The sequence below is a fragment of the Amblyomma maculatum genome, chromosome 3, assembly GCF_055883805.1.
Source record: "Amblyomma maculatum isolate TAMU_Amacu chromosome 3, ASM5588380v1, whole genome shotgun sequence".
Taxonomy (NCBI): domain Eukaryota; kingdom Metazoa; phylum Arthropoda; class Arachnida; order Ixodida; family Ixodidae; genus Amblyomma; species Amblyomma maculatum.
This window is the reverse complement of record NC_139346.1, coordinates 221,965,815-221,980,674: the sequence shown is the minus strand read 5'-3', so window position 1 is coordinate 221,980,674 and position 14,860 is coordinate 221,965,815.

The following is a 14,860-nucleotide window of genomic DNA, read 5'->3' as shown; positions in this document are numbered from 1 at the left end:
ATTCGCGCGGCAGCCATCGGCGGCGTCTGACGGTCAGGCCTGAACAGTCCCAGCAGTGGTTAAGGTCACAGGGTAAACTGCCGACCTAAAAGATAGTCACGAAAACGAGAAACGCCAAAGATGAGGGCTAGTGCTTCTCGCTCCAGCTGCGAGTAGTTTTTCTCTGCTTTCGTTAGTGTTCTGGAATGGAACCCAATTGGCATGTGTTCCTTTCCTATCGAATGAAACAGCACTGCGCCCACACCATACGGAGATGCGTCACACACTCATTTCAGCTCCTTGTTAGGAGCTGAATCCCATCTTCGTCGCCACTGTAGTAAAGCCAGCACGAACACGCGCTGCAACACGAATGTTGGTCGGCAGTGAACAACAACGTTTATTGCCCAGAGCCGAGATTTTAAACCTCTTGTGCTGAGAGGGTTACAGAAGAGGGAGAGAAGCGTGAGCGACAGGAACGCAGTCACGCGGCTGCATTCAGCACCGGAACGCAGGCACGCGCCGCTCTTTGGCACAGGTGATGATGATGATGATGATGATGATAAACTCTCTATTTACTCCCAAGGAAGAGGAACCAGCCGAAAGACTGGTTGCACTGCTTAGAGAAGGTCAGCAGGAATCCCTTGGGACTATGCGGCCTCCAATGCGCGCAAAATGAGCTGGCGCTGTTGGGCGAGCTCGGTGGTACGCAGGAGGGACTCCCACGCATCCACTGCAGCTGTATTGTCTGCGTTGTGTCGTATACACGTCCACACCATGTGAATGGATGTGGCCGGATGGGAGCAGTGTTTGCAGCTAGGTGTAATAAGATATGGGAAAATTCTGCTATATAGCCACTGGTTTGGAAAGGTTCCTGTTTGTATTTTGCGCCAATGGACGGCCTTGCGCCGGGATAGTTCTTGGTGTGCAGGGGGGTATACACACCATTCGAGCCGATAATGTTGGAGGATGCCCGTGTATGTAACAAGGCGTGAATGAGTGCCTTCGGGAGTGTCAGAGGAAGCGGCAGGCTGAGGAAAGTGCTCCGCCCGGTAGCTGAGTTCTCGGGCTAGACCATGCGCCTGAGCGTTCCCGCTGAGCGCCTCATGAGCTGGGGTCCATATGAGAAGACGAGGTGTAGACGGTAAGTGGAGAGATCGAAGGATAGTGTGCGCCTGTCGGGATATACGACCTGCATCGAAGTTACAAATAGACTTCTGGGAATCGCTAACGACTACTTTGGTGGAGGCGTCGGTTAGAGCTAACGCGATGGCAACCTCTTCCGCGGTGGTAACAGTTGCAGCGTTGAGGACGCTGCAGGCGTTGTGCCAGTTTCGGTGCGGTGTCAATGTAACCGCAACAATAACGGGGCGACGGGGGTGGTGGGAGGCACCTGTGTATGTAACGTCGGGGCGACCGGTAAAACATTTATTGAGTTGCCGGGCTCGGTCGGCTCTGCGCTCTGTATGATACTCTGGATGCATACGTTTGGGAAGCGGAGGTATACGAAGACTGAGTCTCTGCTCAGGCGTGAGGTCCATATACGTAGAAGTCGCCCACAGAGGAGTGATTCCTACCTGGCTCAGTACTGCACGGCCCGCATGTGTCAGTGAGAGGCGCTCATATTGGGAAGTTAGAGTCGCTTCAATCAGCTTGTCGACTGTGTTGGAGATCCCGAGCGTCATCAGTTTGGTGGTGGAAGTGGACATGGGTAGACCCAATGCTGTCTTGTATGCCTGCGCAGTGATGCATCCAGTCGCTCCCGATCTGTTCGCGTGAGGCGAAGGTAAGGGGCAACGTAGGCAATGCGCATACAAACGAAGGCTTGTACGGGGCGCAAAAGGTTGGATTCGCACATGCTCTTATGCTTGTTGGCGACTCTCTTGAGCAGGCGGCTGATCTGGATTACAGATTGATCTATTCGCTGAAGAGTAGTGGCGTTTCCTCCATTATCTTGTAGATGAATGTCCAGGATACGGATTCGGTCGGTACGGGGTATAGGGGTGCCCTGTACTTGCAGGCTGACGGATGCCGGAGGTGATCTGGGGCGTCTTCCCTGGGTTGGGACAATGATGTATTAAGGCTTGGTGGCCGAGCAGGATAGACTGACTGTGGCCAGGTAGGTACCAACGCGATCGATGGCTGTCTGCAGAATCTCCTCGATCTGGCCGTCACTGCCGTGTGAAATCCACAGAGTGAGGTCGTCGGCGTATAGGCTGTGGTGCAAGTGGGGGATATCTGCCAAAAGATTGGGCAGGCCAAGCAGAGCAATATTGAACAGGAGTGGGGAAAGCACTGAGCCTTGGGGTGTACCCCGGCTTCCAGGAGAGATGATGGAAGGACTTCATGAGCCGGTGTCAAGTTGCACTGTGCAGTTCGTGAGAAAGTCGCGTATATATGCATACGTTCGTTGTCCCACCCCTAGGGTCTGGAGGTTCTGCGGAATGGCTTCGTGCCGGACATTGTCAAAGGCCTTCACGACATCTAGACCAACTATGACTTTGGTGTCCAAAGTGCTATGTGTCAGCACCTGATGCTTGAGCAAGAGCATGATGTCTGGGGCCGCAAGGTGTGGTCGAAAACCAAACATTGTGTCTGGAAGTAAGTGATGTTCTTCTAGGTAACGAAGAAGACGGGTCTGAATTACATGCTCCAATAGTTTTCCCACGCAGGACGTGAGAGAAATGGGGCTGAGGTTCGAGAGAGTAGGTTGTTTGCCCGGTTTGAGGATGAGCACGAGGTTGGCGCATTCTCTTACGGGATGGCTCCCCACTCCCAGCATTTTTGCAGAAAATCTGTGAGAGCATGAATCGACGCGTCGTCGAGGTTCCGAAGCGTACGGTTAGATATCCGGTCCGGGCCTGCAGCTGAGTTTGTCTTGAGACGCTCAGCTCGTACCTCCGGTAAAGTCACGGGAGCATCCAAACGGACGTTTTCCTTCCCCTGATAAGGAGGGAAAAATTTCACCGGTCCTGGGTGGATGCAGGTGTCTACTAGCTCCTGGTTGAGGGCGTCTGAGGTGCCGAGAAATTGGTGGAAGATATGCTGGAGCTGCTGGCAAGCTTGGAACTTGCTCCCTTCAGGGTCGAGGAGGTGACGGAGTAGTTTCCAGGTACTTCTGGTGTTAGGAGCCTTATTCATCTGGTCACATATATTGTGCCAGTTTTGGCGTGTAAGCTCTACGGCATAGTTTAAAAATAAAACAGCGCAAAAAGCACAGACGAAAGAATAGAAACAGACACAACAAGCGCTGACTCTCAACTGAATTTTTAATCATCGGAAGCACTATATAGAGGAGAACACAACAAATACAAAGAAGAGCACGTGTGGCTACGTGTTGTCAAGATACGCCACTTCACTATCGCGCAGTAACAGCGAAGGTTTGCTGACGCACAACCTGGTTCTTATCATCTCAAAGGCTTCAACGATTTCACGTGTCAGCTGCACCGGGTGTTTGCACAAAATGTCCCTATAATGGAATAAAGGTGAACATGATTGGCATTCATGGCAATGGTCTGTCAAGTTCGAGGAACGGGCAGATACCAGGGAGCGGTTATGTTCACAGAAACGTGTGTTAAAGCAACGTCCCGTTTGGCCAACATACACTTGACCATAGGCAAAGGGAATTTTATAGACCACCCCCTGACAACAAGGAACATACTCCCGTCATGTTTTATCCTGCACACCTGTTTTGGATTAAAAGCGTTACTGGTCTTGTTATCAACGATAGAACAAATCTTTCCAAGCTTATTTGGGGCCGAAAAAACAACCCGAACACCGAACCTGCGGGCCACATTCTTAAGGTTATGCGACAATCGGTGTATATAGAGAATAACCGCTATCTTCTGCCTTTCACAATCTTTTTGAGTAGACGGCAAGGTCTTGAGCCTTTTAATTAATTTATTGCATCCAAGAGTGATCACCTCATCCGGATAACCTGCCCTTTTAGGCCTCCGTACTTGGTCATGGAAGCTCTGATCCATCCTGTGTGTGCAGGATCTAGATAACGCCGATGACAAAGATACAACAATCGCGGCTTTAACGGTTTTTGAATGCTTAGATACATAGTTAAGTAAAGTTTTGTCAGTCTGCGGCGAATATTTCCAGCATAAATGATCTTTCTCTATATACAGACATAAATCTAAAAATTTTATTTGATCATCAACCGGGACTTCATTGTTGGACTGTAAACCACAACCGTTCGCTTTGAACACATCCGTCACTTCTACCATGCGCCTCGGAAAATGCATTTTATCAACAAATACTAAGACATCATCCACGTATCTGAAAATGCGTGATGTAGTCTCACCTAAGTCATTTTGAATGGCTCTATCGATAAAGACAAGGAAAATATCGCTAAGTACAGGCGCCACTCTCGAACCTATACACACACCTGCTTTTTGAACGTATAGAAGACCTTCCCATTTAGTGATAATAGACTGCACATAAGCAGACAGCAGTTCTAAAAACCCCCCTACAGAAATGCCACATGAATGTATGAATACTTCTTCATCATTGTCAGATGTGATACAGTTCGACATAGCTGTCATTAAATCCTTGTGGGGAAGAGAGTAGTATAAATCCACCACGTCTATGCTGAAAGCCGTGCACAAACCTGGGTTATCCTACTGTAAATACTTTGTGACGGAATCGGAATTGCAGGCCTTGAAAGGATCATTGATAACCAAAGAAGACAACTGCTTCTTTAAATACCCAGAAACCTTGTATGGCCAAGTGTTCCTCTCCGTCACAATGGCACGGAACGGTGTCTCTAATTTATGCGTTTTAGCTGTGAAAAAAACATGCAAACAATTAATCTTTGCCTTCTTCACACTGCCTAAAAGTTGTCCTAGATTCAGCTTTTCAAGCAAGCGCAACGCTCCGGATTTTACTTTTACTGGGTCTTCCGAGACCTGGCAAAAGTTCTTACGGATAGCCCCCATCGCCTTTTCCGAGAACAACGACTCTGGTAAAACCACAAAACAACCTTCCTTATCCGGAATAACCAGTCGTAAATTGTTACGGACTAAAAAATCTACCAGAGAGCCAAACCCCTTGCTAGGTTTTCCGCCAGTGGTCATCCTGGTCAAAACCGGCGTACACTCTTCAATGCATCTGGAGTGAAACTCTTCTTGTACACGAATAGAAATGGATCGTACAAGGGTCACCTTCTCTTCCTTTTTGAGACGTGGCTCGACGCAGAACTCTACGGCATAGTTTTCGATGTTTGTATGGACTCGGGCGAGCCGTCGTCGAAGATTCCGATCCCACTTGCGAGTTTGCATCAGGGCCTCCAGCTTGCGCTTGCGGTCCCACAGTTCGGCATAATATCCGTCGCAGTTTGATACGGAGTCTTCCACAGCTACTTCAGCAGTGACATCTGCAACTTGTTTGAGGATGTCGGCTGACCAAGCTGCGATGTCTGTGATAGGTTGGGAAGAGCCTTGCTCTTTTCACTTGGTGCGAAAGCATTCCCAGTTGACCACTTTAGCTGGTCGCGTACGTTGTCGAGTAGGCTCCTTAATGACAATCTCCAGAATGTAGTGGTCGCTTCCGAATGTTTCCCGAGTATTGCACCCGGTAGCTGCAATCCTCGGTCCCGTAAAGGCGAGATCCGGGGTTGTGTCCCGCGAGACGCCCGTTCCTCTCCGACTGGGTTGGGTGATATCCGTTAAGAGGTTCAGATGGAGTGTGTGCCAATCATCCCAAAGCAATCGGCCTTTAAGCGTGTCGTAGTGGTAACCCCATGCTTGATGCGGAGCGTTGAAATCACCGAGAATAATTAGAGGTTGCCCTCGCGCTATCTGCTGTACCCGAAGGAAAAGTGGCCCGAAGACAGCCTTGCGTGATCGGGGTGGGCTATAGACATGATAGAAAAACAGCGCAACAGACGTGGACGGAGGTGAAGAACAGAGAGGACGGGCGCTGACGTTGCTATAGACGTTGAGCACGAAAAGGCATTGCCTGGTCGCACGAGAGGGTCGGGGGAGAATTTCGAGAACGATATTGTCTGGGAAAGTGGAGTCTAGCTCATGTACGATAACCGTAAGGTTTCGCCTAACTAGAGTTTGCTGGGAGTTTGCTCTTCCCGATGTGTATGTCCGATATCCAGCCAATTTCGCATGTTTCCCTGCTTCTTGAAGGGCAAAGATTTCTGGGGGGGTCGCTCGCGGTAAGGAACTGCTGAAGGACCGCGCTCTTGCGCGCGAGCCCCCTGCAGTTCCATTGCCAGATGGCAGTGTTACCAGAGCGAGCCGCCATAATTAGGTTGGGAGAAGTTAGGAGTGGAGGTAGTTGGATGATTTGGTGCCTGAAGTGGGAGTGGGGTTATGCCTTCATGTTTGCAGAGGGAGTCGATTGCCTTACCAAGAGATTCTAGCTGTAGAGCAAACTGAGAGCCTTACGTTTGTGGGCAGTGCCAGCTGATGCGAAAAAATAGGAGGTGGAGCATCTAAGCGTTTTTCGATAGTTTCGACTCTATGAACCAGTTGTGTTACAACGGCCGTGATGTATGTAATGGCTTGTTCGAGTGCGTGAGAAGTGAGAGTCCCTCCTAGCGTACTCACCGCTTGAGGTGGAGCCGGTGGCGGTCTTGGCGGAGCTGGGCCCTGGATCTGCGCCGGTGGAGCAGGTTGCTGCTGCTGCTGCTGCTGCTGCTGCTGCTGCCGCCGCCGCCGCCGCCGCCGCCGCCGCCGCCGCCGCCGCCGCCGCCGCCGCCGCCGCCGCCGCCGCCGCCACCGCCGCTGCTGCCGCTGCTGCTGCTGCTGCTGCCGCTGCTGCTGCTGCCGCTGCTGCTGCTGCTGCTGCTGCCGCTGCTGCTGCTGCTGCTGCTGCTGCTGCTGCTGCTGCTGCTGCTGCTGCTGCTGCTGCTGCTGCTGCTGCTGCTGCTGCTGCTGCTGCTGCTGCTGCTGCTGCTGCTGCTGCTGCTGCTGCTGCTGCTGCTGCTGCTGCTGCTGCTGCTGCTGCTGCTGCTGCTGCTGCTGCTGCTGCTGCTGCTGCTGCTGCTGCTGCTGCTGCTGCTGCTGCTGCTGCTGCTGCTGCTGCTGCTGCTGCTGCTGCTGCTGCTGCTGCTGCTGCTGCTGCTGCTGCTGCTGCTGCTGCTGCTGCTGCTGCTGCTGCTGCTGCTGCTGCTGCTGCTGCTGCTGCTGCTGCTGCTGCTGCTGCTGCTGCTGCTGCTGCTGCTGCTGCTGCTGCTGCTGCTGCTGCTGCTGCTGCTGCTGCTGCTGCTGCTGCTGCTGCTGCTGCTGCTGCTGCTGCTGCTGCTGCTGCTGCTGCTGCTGCTGCTGCTGCTGCTGCTGCTGCTGCTGCTGCTGCTGCTGCTGCTGCTGCTGCTGCTGCTGCTGCTGCTGCTGCTGCTGCTGCTGCTGCTGCTGCTGCTGCTGCTGCTGCTGCTGCTGCTGCTGCTGCTGCTGCTGCTGCTGCTGCTGCTGCTGCTGCTGCTGCTGCTGCTGCTGCTGCTGCTGCTGCTGCTGCTGCTGCTGCTGCTGCTGCTGCTGCTGCTGCTGCTGCTGCTGCTGCTGCTGCTGCTGCTGCTGCTGCTGCTGCTGCTGCTGCTGCTGCTGCTGCTGCTGCTGCTGCTGCTGCTGCTGCTGCTGCTGCTGCTGCTGCTGCTGCTGCTGCTGCTGCTGCTGCTGCTGCTGCTGCTGCTGCTGCTGCTGCTGCTGCTGCTGCTGCTGCTGCTGCTGCTGCTGCTGCTGCTGCTGCTGCTGCTGCTGCTGCTGCTGCTGCTGCTGCTGCTGCTGCTGCTGCTGCTGCTGCTGCTGCTGCTGCTGCTGCTGCTGCTGCTGCTGCTGCTGCTGCTGCTGCTGCTGCTGCTGCTGCTGCTGCTGCTGCTGCTGCTGCTGCTGCTGCTGCTGCTGCTGCTGCTGCTGCTGCTGCTGCTGCTGCTGCTGCTGCTGCTGCTGCTGCTGCTGCTGCTGCTGCTGCTGCTGCTGCTGCTGCTGCTGCTGCTGCTGCTGCTGCTGCTGCTGCTGCTGCTGCTGCTGCTGCTGCTGCTGCTGCTGCTGCTGCTGCTGCTGCTGCTGCTGCTGCTGCTGCTGCTGCAGGCTGCGTTCTGGACGGCGTCCGAGATGATAGCCTTGAGGCATTTGGCCCCAGGGGTGGGAAGGAGTCCGAGCTGTCCCTGAGACTGCGTTGATTGCTGCCGGAACGTTGGCGGTCCCAGCTGCTGGCGTGTTGTAAAATTACCCGGCGTGAGGAGGCTTGTTCTTGATGCTTAGCAGCTTCAGCCCGTCTGCGATTTTCCCACTGACAGCGCTTGACGGCGTAGGGAGTCCGAAATATTTCTTTGCATCGGCTGTCACCCGTTAGGTGCTCCTTCCCGCAAATGCGGCAGGTCGGCGTACAGGAGTGGTCGCTGGCCGGGTTGGGAAGCCCACAGCCTCGGCATTTGGTAACTGTGCTCACGCATACATCGGATCGGTGACCGAGCTCGGCGCAGCGGTAGCGTAACTCATATTTCTTTTTGAAGATGGTACAGCAGTGTCTGCTGTTACAAAAATAGATCCATGCAGGGACCTTAGGTTGTGCGAAGGTGATCAGCACGGCAGTGGTGTTGCCAATTTTTCTGACGTTCTAGATACAAGGGTTTCGGTTGTCCTGGAGTTCTGCTTTAATAGTTGCATGATCGAGACGGAGATCAACCCCTCTGGTCACTCCTTTTCCTGAACAGTCGTCTGGTGCACAGTACACTGATATTCCGTACGATCGTTGGTCGATGACGAGATAGATCTATCTATCTATCTATCTATCTATCTATCTATCTATCTATCTATCTATCTATCTATCTATCTATCTATCTATCTATCTATCTATCTATCTATCTATCTATCTATCTATCTATCTATCTATCTGTCTGTCTGTCTATCTATCTATCTATCTATCTATCTATCTATCTATCTATCTATCTATCTATCTATCTATCTATCTATCTATCTATCTATCTATCTATCTATCTATCTATCTATCTATCTATCTATCTATCTATCTATCTATCTATCTATCTATCTATCTATCTATCTATCTATATCTATCTATCTATCTATCTATCTATCTATCTATCTATCTATCTATCTATCTATCTATCTATCTATCTATCTATCTATCTATCTATCTATCTATCTATCTATCTATCTATCTATCTATCTATCTATCTATCTATCTATCTATCTATCTATCTATCTATCTATCTATCTATCTATCTCTCTGTCTGTCTGTCTGTCTGTCTGTCTGTCTGTCTGTCTGTCTGTCTGTCTGTCTGTCTGTCTGTCTGTCTGTCTGTCTGTCTGTCTATCTATCTATCTATCTATCTATCTATCTATCTATCTATCTATCTATCTATCTATCTATCTATCTATCTATCTATCTATCTATCTATCTATCTATCTATCTATCTATCTATCTATCTATCTATCTATCTATCTATCTATCTATCTATCTCTCTGTCTGTCTGTCTGTCTCTCTGTCTGTCTGTCTCTCTGTCTGTCTGTCTGTCTGTCTGTCTGTCTGTCTGTCTGTCTGTCTGTCTGTCTGTCTGTCTGTCTGTCTGTCTGTCTGTCTGTCTGTCTGTCTGTCTGTCTGTCTGTCTGTCTGTCTGTCTGTCTGTCTGTCTGTCTGTCTGTCTGTCTGTCTGTCTGTCTGTCTATCTATCTATCTATCTATCTATCTATCTATCTATCTATCTATCTATCTATCTATCTATCTATCTATCTATCTATCTATCTATCTATCTATCTATCTATCTATCTATCTATCTATCTATCTATCTGTCTGTCTGTCTGTCTGTCTGTCTGTCTGTCTGTCTGTCTGTCTGTCTGTCTGTCTGTCTGTCTGTCTGTCTGTCTATCTATCTATCTATCTATCTATCTATCTATCTATCTATCTATCTATCTATCTATCTATCTATCTATCTATCTATCTATCTATCTATCTATCTATCTATCTATCTATCTATCTATCTATCTATCTATCTATCTATCTATCTATCTATCTATCTATCTATCTATCTATCTATCTATCTATCTATCTATCTATCTATCTATCTATCTATCTATAGACAGTTGAAACCTCGGTGTTGATGCAGGTATTGCGAAATCAGGGGGTAGACGAGCCGTACGTGAAAGTGCTGAAAGATATATATATTGTGGCTGCACAGCAACCATAGTTCTGCATAAAGAAAGTAACAAAATTCCCATAAAGCAAGGTGTTGGGCAAGGAGACATAATCTCCCCAGTACAATTCACAGCTTGTTTAGAGGAAGTATTCAGAGACTTGGAATGGGAGCAGTTAGGGATAAGGGTAGATGATGAATACCTCAGTAATCTGCAATTTGCTAATGACATTGCCTTGCTAAGCAACTCGGGGGATAAACTGCAAATTATGATTTATGACCTAGACAGAAAAAGTAGAAAGGTCGGCTTGAAAATCAATATGCAGAAGACTAAGGTAATGTTCAACAGCCTCGGGAAGGAACAGCAGTTTACATTAGGTAGCGAAGTACTGGAAGTAGTAGGCGAAAATGTCTACTTGGGACAGGTAGTAACCGCAGATCCGGACCATGAAAAGGAAATAACAGGAAGAATACGATTGGGAATGAGCGCATTTGGCAAGCACTCGCAGATTATGACTAGCAGCTTACCGGTATCGCTCAAGAGGAAAGTATACAACAGTTGCATATTACCTGTACTCACCTATGGGGCTGAAACGTGGAGGCTAACCAAGAGAGTTCTACTTCTACTAGTTCTACAAGAACTAAGCTACGTTTCTCACATGCCCGGCGTGGCTTCCAAAATGATGCGTTCGAAAATGCTTCAAGCCGGAAACTGGCGAAGAAATGCAGGTGGACACCATTTGCAAGAATAAGAAACAGAACATCATTCTGGTTAGCACAACTAGTAGGAAAAGAGCAGACCGCTATTTGCCGATAAAAGAAATTAAGATGGAAAGAAAGAGCTACGAGGTGTCATCGTATCTCACGGCTCCTGAGAACTGCTGAAAAGGTCTCATCCCCGGCGTTCCGAAGGACCGCAGACGGGAAGAAATTGAAAGACGCTTTCAACACACGGAAACCCGGAGATTCTCGGCGCCAGGCGTATGAGCAAGACGGAATCCGTAATTGACCTTTTGCGACGGAGAGGGTGCCGCGGTAAGTGATTTACTCGTGCGTGCCGCACAGCTGCGCACTATACAATAAGTATGAAGTGTGTCGTATCTACGAAAGCTTTGGCCACCAAATGACGTCTGTACTGATTCCAACAATCCAGTATGCCTAAGATGTGGCCTACTGAACCCCCCGAGAAAACCTAGTGCTGCCCAAAATGTCAGCTTTGTGGCAAGGGCCGTCTTACCGGCTCCAAGAAATGCAAGAAACGCTACCGAACCCCCTACATCATCAAGAAACGATAGTGGGAGGCGAAACTGCGAGCCGAGGAATAAAATCAAAGAAGACATCAGCGACGTTGGCAAGCCAACAAAGTAGATCGAGATCCCGGGGGAACAGCAGCAGCTATTTTTCTATACTAGGGAGGAATGGATCCCGATCCAGATCCAGTTTCGGGGACGGGACGAAAAAATCCAGGGTCCGGTCGAGTTCCAGGAACCAATCCGGAGGTATCAGGCCCGAAAAAGGGGCCGGAAACCACGAGACACCAAAAGATAACGAGGTGAGCTGGGCAGATAATCTCCCAAAAGAATAGGCAGCATACCGAGGAGATAACCAAACTTAGGTAGTAGGAAAGCAAGTTAGCCCGTAATCTAAAGCAAAGCAGGATAGAAGAGAGGATGCCCTACCTCCAGCGAAGAGGAAGGCGGAAGAACCAAAGGATCAACACATAACGTTAAAAGAGGTCAGTAGAATTGTTGAACAGAAGCCAAGTAGAAACTCGAAGTCTTCCTTTAGGAGATAGTTGCAGAATTTGCGGCAATCAGGACGCCACTAAACGCATTCACACTCAAGTTCAATTAGATATAAATGCGCGTTTCGCCGCGCTGGATGCGGAAAGGACGCCACGAAACGGGAACATACATATTCATGGCTATCCAAACAACATCAAACAAGCATACTATTCGGCAGTGGAATTGCCTGGGATACCGCCGTAAAAGGTGGGCTCTATAGCAACTCCTTAGTGAAAAGGACAGTCCGGAAGCAATCTCGTTACAAGAGGTAGGAATGCAAGCAAAGCTAACGGGGTGTCGAGCTTTCTTTAAGGGAGAGGAGAAACCGCGGGTTGCTATACCAAATTAGAGAAACATAACAGCAACCAGGCAACCAGCAACCATAACAGCAACCAAGGTTAAAAACATTAAATAGTACTCCACGGCAAAGAAAGGCCAAATTCGGCATACTTTTCCAAACGATTTTGAAAATCACCAACAAGCAAGCGTTGATCATAGTAGGCGACTTTAACGCTCCACACCCTGCGTGAGGCTACAGGTGAGAAGATATAAAGGGCCGTATCCTCTGGAAAAACGCGCAACATTCAGGTCTAGCGCTGTTAACGGGTCCCCAGAATCCAACTCGAAGCGGAAACAACGTGATACATGACACTTGTCCGGATTTGACCTTTCTCAGTCATGTGTATGACGCCACATGTAACACTCACCTAAACCTAGGCAGGGATCTCTATATCATCAAAATCGTGATGGAATGAGGACCGCGAAGATTCAAAGGCAAGAATACACAAGTGGAGTGGGAAACCTTCAGGGAAATCAGAACCCAAACAGAAAGCGGAGAAATTACAAATATAGGAGAGTGGTCAACAACGCTTCGTGGAAATGTTAAAGAAGCAAACACAGAGGTACCCGAAGAAGCAGGTCTAGAGGAGGTAGACTGCCGTCTTCTGCACTTATGGCAGGCCAAAAAGGGATTCTAGAAGAAGCTAAAGCAACAAAGATGGAACAGGACTGTTCGCCGCAGACTGGCCTGACCTACAAAGAAATAGAAAAATATGCCCTTCAGCTATGTAGAGAAAAGTGAGAATATATATGCAAATCATGGAAAGACCCATAGGGCTAGCGAAAGCCAGGCAGTTACTACGCTACCTTTTGAAGCCGGAATGTTTCTAGTCAGCGTAAAAGCAAAACACCCAAAAGATTGGTCATTCCTACGATGGGACGGAAAAGGAACTCCTTAAAGAAGTACGCTATGTGGGAACTCCTGTCCCAGGAGTTTTCCCAGACTACCACGGGCCGCCAAATCAGGACCTGGATAGATCCATAGAAACAATAGAAGTCAGGGCTGACATTTCCCGCTTAAGACAAAGTCAGCAGCGAAGCCAGGTGGAGTGGGCAACAAGATTTTGCGAAAACTGGACGACGACTCACTCGCTGCCCTCGCAATATACATGCAACATTTCTGGCAACGAGGACGACTTCCGACCATCTGGAAGACACCGCCGATCATCATGATCCCCAAACCTAGCAAAAAGCTACACATTCAAAATTTCTGACCAATTTCTTTGACATCGTGCGTGGGAAACAAATGAAACACGTTATCGAGACAAGGCTAAACAGATACATGGAAGACAATGGACTCTATCCTAACTCTATGACTGGCCTCCGACCTGGTCTATGATCGCAAATCTAGATCATTTCACCAACTGGGAACATCAAAAGCGAGGTTCAACCAAACAGCTCCGGTTTTCTATGCTTCCCCCAAACATAAATGAGCAAGTCTCTTGTGGCTGGGTTCAAGCAAGTGACCAAAGAAGCAATGACACCAGATCATGAATCGCTTCCAGTGGGAAAGGCACGCCTTTTCTCTGAATTTACGCACTAACGTGAAGCAAGCCTTTCAAAATTACCCTTTACATTCGTTACACAAGTCCCTCCCACTGGAAGAAAAAAAGACTACAGAAAATTCGCTGTTCTCACAACACAATATTTGGGTTGTTTTTGACCGTGAGTCTGTGTGACAACATAAATTTATATACTAACATAGCCTTTTTGTAGTTACAGAAAAACGTATCCTCAAATTATCTTGACTCTAAAATTAACTGTGCTTTAGCTTGTGGTTAAACTTTGAGATACGCGAAAGCTACACCTGCATGGCTACGCTTAGGTTCGACGTGAAAGTAAAGACAGGGCATTTGCACATCGTAGTTTACTTAATGGTTTCAGCTTTATTTATGCCAATGAAGAGGCTTTAATGGTCGGTCAAGTTGTAAGACTTGGTTTCAAGTGGCTGGATGGCACAAAGCTTCGCAGAAGTAGCAAGTCCAGGTTGCTTCCTCCTTGTATCGGGATTGGCTGCTGACTTTTAGCTGTAGTTTAAAACGTTTTCCTACGCCTTAGAGAAACGTCGGGTGTCTCTTTGGGTCTTTGTTGCAATTGCCTACGACACGGACCAACTCCCGTTTAGCGCGGTTTGGCAAACCGTTAGCCAGGATGTTGAGGGCGGTTTTGATGCTGACCTGTGGAGATATGTACACACCGGTCACAACGACGCCACTTTCGCAAAGTTTAACACATGCAATTCCACCGTGTTCGGTGAATATGTTTGGTATTAGATGCATGGCCTGCACACTCCCTTTGACATATAGACGCATACCCCGGTTTTGTGCACTTATTCTACCCGTCTGGCCGCAGCAATCAGTTTAAATCTGGGAAGTAACGGGGCCGTACTTTCGGCGACTCCCGTTTCGGTAAAGACAAGCACTGTTTAGCAGAACAGCGGAGGAAGCGTTCGAGACACTGTACAGCGGAACTATATATCTGTTCCCTAAGACTGCTTCTATGTGTCTAACACACTTTAACGCCCTGCAGTGTCGCGTTGTCCCAATCAGAAAAGACCGAACGAAGGGTAGCATACATGGCTTCACTCATCGCTGTCAAGTCGTTAGCATGCCACAATCGTCCACAAATTCTGCACACGCTGCCAAGCGGATTG